The sequence below is a fragment of the Arabidopsis lyrata genome (assembly GCF_000004255.2).
Source record: "Arabidopsis lyrata subsp. lyrata unplaced genomic scaffold ARALYscaffold_6, whole genome shotgun sequence".
In the NCBI taxonomy this organism is placed as follows: domain Eukaryota; kingdom Viridiplantae; phylum Streptophyta; class Magnoliopsida; order Brassicales; family Brassicaceae; genus Arabidopsis; species Arabidopsis lyrata.
Genome location: NW_003302550.1, coordinates 14,164,682 through 14,170,592, shown reverse-complemented (window position 1 = coordinate 14,170,592; position 5,911 = coordinate 14,164,682). Strand labels below are relative to the sequence as shown.

The following is a 5,911-nucleotide window of genomic DNA, read 5'->3' as shown; positions in this document are numbered from 1 at the left end:
GATCTTGTAGTCGAGTTCTATGACTTATGGAAGCATCGTTCACGTAACACAGTGATATGTATTATCAAGTTTGTGAAATTAGAACTATCACAGGAACATAGGTGGAGATGTACCAATGTTACCGGAAGTACGAGGATTATGTTGAATCCGGATCTCAGTATTACCGACGAGATGCTTTGTTGGTAAGTATTTTTTTTTTCCGTTTACAATCAAAACTCTAAAGTTGGCGACTGGACATTCACTGTTTATGGTGTTCTTAATCGGATGTCAGGAATCCTGAAAATGACCAAGTACCAATCATCACACGGAAGGAGAATGTCATGGAGTGATGATGTTCGTTGATTTCTTATTTTGTTGGTGAATGATTTTAAAAGATGATTTATTATTATTTTTTAGCATTTATAATATTATTGAATTTTTTAAATTTCATCATTTTCCATAATTTTACCACACTAAATCCTAAACAATTTACCATTTTTTCTTACACTACCAAGTAACACCTAAACAATCCCTTATTTCACATGATTTTACCATTTATACAACATTCTTCCCGCGCATGCGCGCGGGCAATCACCTAGTTTGCATAAACCAAAGTGAAGTGGTGATTTTGTTCCCATGGCTTCCTTTGCAAGAGCTTCTCCCTTCAAGTACTAATCAAGACAGAAATCTGTTCTTCTGAAAACCATCGCCGCTCTAGGTAATCCTGCCATTCTTGACGAGTCTTGATCTTTCGAATCAGGGCCGGCCCAAGGCTAAAGCCCGTAAAACATGGGCTTTAGGCATCAGATATCTATAAAACGATTTAAGGGCATCATTTTACAGATATTTATTGTGGTAGAGTGGTTATCACCTTCAGTCTCTTCTTAGATCTGCTGAGTTCGAACCTACTCAGTGTACTTTTTATAGAAATTTTTTTTAATTGTATTTAATGATGGGCCAACATTTTTTTTTGCTTTAGGCATCATTTTCTCTTGGGCCGGCCCTGTTTCGAATCAAAGTTATAAGGGGATCAAGAGATACAATATTAATTAATTTGATTTTTTTTTTTTTCATTTTGTGTATCTACAAATTTACTGAAGTGATGGTGAACGTTAAAAAGCTTGTGGCTTCACGTCTAATTGTGGTCTTTGGCATCCTGGTAATTTTTCTTTCTTTCTTCTAAATTCTACTATGATTCTACTCTTCTCGTTTTTGTCTTTTGATGATAGTATAAGCTAGTTTTCTCATTTTTCTTTTTTTGTTCTTTTTTCTCGGGATGGGGTTCTAGGGTTTAGTTTGTTGATGCTTGTTTTTTTCATTAAATGTTGTTCTTCATCCAATTCGAAAAACAAAATAGCAAAACTCAAACATTGTCAAGCCAAAATCAGTTTCTCACAGAAAATAAATAAAAATAAAAACTGTAAACCTACATCGATTTCGAAATTTGCCAATGTATATATGATTATACCATCCGTTCATGTATATTTATTGAATGATTTAGGCATTTATGGTGGTTGTTTTCGGGTGCATATGGATTTCGAATTGGCGAACAACAACGAAGAGTGTAGCGAAAGACGTTGCTTCATTTACCGAAGATCTCCGGACAAGTCTAGTTTCCGAGATTCAAAACATTGGAAAATTTACATACCTCAAGACGAACTTATCTACAATCGGTTTAGCAAGAATGGTAGATTCTTATCTCACCAACAACGACACTGGTTTCACAGAGATTCAAACACAGGTTGTTAATAGTACTTTACATCAATTCATTTTCTTATAATCACATTATCTTAGGATTAGTTTGAGTTATAACATTAACTATAATTTTATGTTGTTTATTGTTCTTCAGATCGCACCATTGTTGTTTGAAGCTTATTCAACGATCCCTCAAGTCTCACAAGTTTCGTACATTAGTAGGGACGGTCTCCTGTTTTCTTACATTGCAGAATCAAACACAAGTGTCGCTGTTTTTGCCAATTCTTCGTCGACTTCAAGTGGTGGAGACTACACTTGGTACACTCAAACCGTTGATCAGTTAACCGGTCGTCTCAACGGGAACGCAACAAAATCTAAGGCGTTAGATTTAACCCATACATATTGGATCCAAGCAGCACAGAGTAATAATTACACTACCGCCTTTCTAGGAACGAGTTTGGGAGGAGAAGATAGCGAGACTCTAATTCAGAGCGTAGTTAGCTTGTACAGCAAGAAAGGTCTTGTTTCGCTAGGGTTCCCGGTTAAGACTTTAACCGATGTTCTGAACAGATTGAATCTACACGGCGAAGAGCTTTACATGTGGACAAAGGATGGGACGGTGCTTGTTCGCGAAGGTTCATTGAATGCTTCTTTCTTCATCTCCAATGGCTCAATTTGTTTCGGTAGAGAATCGAAATCCGTCTGGTCTCAATGCATCCCTGATAACTGCAGTTCTAGTGGTTACGAGGTGGAGATCAAAAGATCAACATTCCAAGCTTTTTGCTCTGTTCTTGAAGTTTCAGGCGTTCCTCTGGTAAATACTGAAACATTTTTATCTTTGAGATGTAGTAAAACTCATCAATTTCGTTCTTAGCTTGGTCTTTTTTTCACCAGAGATACACACTGATGTTTCCCAACAAAGGAGGAGCAACACGCATCAGGCACCAAGCGGAAAAGGCAATGTATCAACTTATTGTGGTTACGATATTTCTTGGCTTGGGTTGGCCTTTATGGTTCGTGTGGTTTATGATGCAAGCAACAAGGAAAGAGATGCATATGCGTGCAACGCTGATAAACCAAATGGAAGCAACACAACAGGCTGAGAGAAAGAGCATGAACAAGAGTCAAGCGTTTGCAAATGCTAGCCACGATATTAGAGGTGCCCTTGCTGGGATCAAAGGTCTAATTGATATATGTTGTGATGAAGTTAAGCCTGGCTCTAATGTAGACACCACTCTCAAGCAAGTGAATGTTTGCTCCAAGGATTTGGTTGGTAAGACTTTGATTCTTTAGCTTTCTCTTATGTGTTTTCTTCACTATCTCTCTAACAGAAAAGTCTTGGTCATGTTGTTAAAAAAATAATAGTTCTGCTCAACTCTGTTTTGGACATGAGCAAAATCGAAAGCGGGAAGATGCAATTAGTGGAAGAAGATTTCAACTTGGCAAAACTTCTTGAAGACGTCATCGACTTTTACCATCCTGTTGCGATGAAGAAAGGGGTTGATGTAGTTTTTGACCCACACGATGGCTCGATATTCAAATTCACGAATGTGCGAGGGGATAGTTGCAAACTGAAGCAGATTCTGAACAATCTTGTCAGTAATTCTGTCAAGTTCACAACGGACGGGCACATTTCGATCCGAGCTTGGGCTCAGAGGCCAGGTTCCAAAAGCTCTGTGGTCCTGGCATCAGACATTCAAGGTGTGTCTAAGATTTTGAAGAGTATGTTCTGCAAGAATAAAGACCAGTCGTCAACTTACGAAATAGAAATATCGAATTCCATAAGAAACAATGCCAACACGATGGAGTTTGTGTTTGAAGCGGACGATACAGGTAAAGGGATACCTATAGAGATGCGTAAATCGGTGTTTGAAAACTATATTCAAGTAAGAGGAACAGGACACCAAGGAACTGGTTTGGGGCTTGGCATTGTACAGTCTTTGGTAAGCTACTAAAGCATAAAACGTTGATTCTCATCACAAGTAAATTTAAATGGTTTTCATTTTTGTTCTATTATTTTCTAGGTAAGATTAATGGGAGGGGAGATAAGAATCACCGACAAGGCCATGGGAGAGAAAGGAACATGTTTCGAATTCAATGTTTTATTGACAACATTAGAGTCTCCTCCAATGAATAACATGAAAGTAAAACAGGACATCGAAGCAGGAGGTGATTACGTATCCACGCCAAACCTCGGACTGACTATAAACACTTCACTGGGAGGTAGCATGAATCTACGCAACCTAAGTCCTAAATTCAACAACTGTCTTAGCTCAAGTCCAAAGCAAGAATGGTCTAGAGTGGTTCTCCTATTGAAAAGCGAAGAACGCAGAAGAGTTACCGAGAAATACATAAAGAATGTTGGGATTAAAGTTTCAGTGGTGGAGAAATGGGAGCATTTGAGTTATGCCTTGGAGAGACTTTTTGGATTTTCACCTCAGAGTTCCATGGGAAGAGCAGAGTGTAGCTTGTCATGTTCGAGCTCAAGGAAGTTACCATTGATTGGCATGGATGGTATTGATTCAAGAAGCCAACTTCCTAAAAGGAGAAGAAACAGTTTCCCTGCACTTGTCCTTCTGGTGATTGATGCAAAAACTGGACCATTTTTTGAGCTGTACGATACTGTCAAACAATTTCGTAGCGGCTTGCCCATGGAATAACCTGTAAAGTTGTTTGGCTAAACGAATCGAGCACTCATGTAAGTGAAAGAGGGGACATCAGTTGTTCTAGACCCTTGCACGGATCGCGTCTTATGGAAGTCTTGAAGATGTTACCTGAATTTGGAGGAACTCTGCTAAGAGAAACACCAACTGAGCTGCAAAGAGAATCACCACTGAGATATTCTTTTGTTGCAGAGAGATCACTAAAACATAAATTCCAAGAAGAGGGACTAAGCTCATTAAGGTTTAACAAAAAATTAGGCAAGACGTTAATGGCACCAACATCTTCAGAGAGTGAGACTTCGGTCAAGTTACTGCGTATAGGTGGGAATCCTATTGGGAACCTAGAGGACGAGCAAGGAACTTCCAAGCCGAGTGACGATGAGTTCTTAAGAGAGAAGAGAGTTCTTGTGGTCGATGATAACTTTTTAACACGTAAAGTTGCAATAGGAAAGCTAAAGAAGATGGGAGTCTCCGAGGTCAAACAATGTGACAATGGAAAAGAAGCTTTGAGATTAGTCACTGAAGGGCTTACACAAAGAAGAGAAGAACAAGGTTCAGTAGATAACCTTCCGTTTGACTACATATTCATGGACTGCCAAGTAAGTTTAATTGGTTAACCTTCCATAACACAATAACAAATAGTTGACTAATATGTATTAATGTTCTGCACAGATGCCAGATATGGATGGATATGAAGCAACTAGAGAGATTAGGAAAGTGGAGAAAAGTTATGGGGTGCATATACCAGTTATAGCTGTATCTGGTCATGATCCTGGTTCAAGGGAAGCAAGAGAAACCATTCAAGCTGGAATGGACGCCTTCTTAGATAAAAATTTGAATCAACTTGCAAACGTCATTAGAGATATCGAAAGCAAGACAACTACTCGACACTAGTATTGTACACGTAGACATGATGCAGCATTTTGCTACTACCTTTAGTGTTTCTTATTCTCTTTTCCATGCATATGGAAAAGTTATACAAGATATTGTTATGACTATGTTACAGCAGTTTTTTTTTTCTAACTTTACTAGAAGCTTCCCTTTGTATTTGAAAATTAAAGAATATGCCACTTCGGATACCTACCGAACAAATTAACTAGTCTAAAGTCACAAATAATTATGAGCAGAAGAAAGGGTTGCGGCAATAACTCAAAGACTTTGATTGATTTTCACATCCAAATTGTAAACTTGAATCTATATATAATAGCAATCTAATAAATACCATTTGCACATCTGAACGGTTGTGTCTTTTTATCGCAACCTTTCGTTTAAATCAGTTATTTTGGTTGCGTCTTTTTATCGCAATTTTCGTTTTAATCGGTTATTTTTTTACGGTTATGTCGTTTCCAATAAATACCATTTGCACATCTGAACGGTTGCGTCTTTTTATTGCAACATTTCGTTTATATATATAATAGCAATCTCAATAAATACGTTTTGCAAATTTGAACGGTTATGTATTTTCGTCGCAATCTTTCGTTAAGTTTGTTTTTTAAACTATAAAATATTATTGTTTTTTTTAAAATTGCATCTGTTCAATTTTTAACTATAAAAAAATCTGAACATATATGTCT

General features: G+C 37.6%; 1 pseudogene; it reads left to right on the top strand.

Moving 5' to 3' along the window:
• Positions 1 to 1,081: 1,081 nt before the first annotated feature.
• Positions 1,082 to 5,290, top strand: LOC9310516 (annotated as a pseudogene).
• Positions 5,291 to 5,911: the final 621 nt, after the last annotated feature.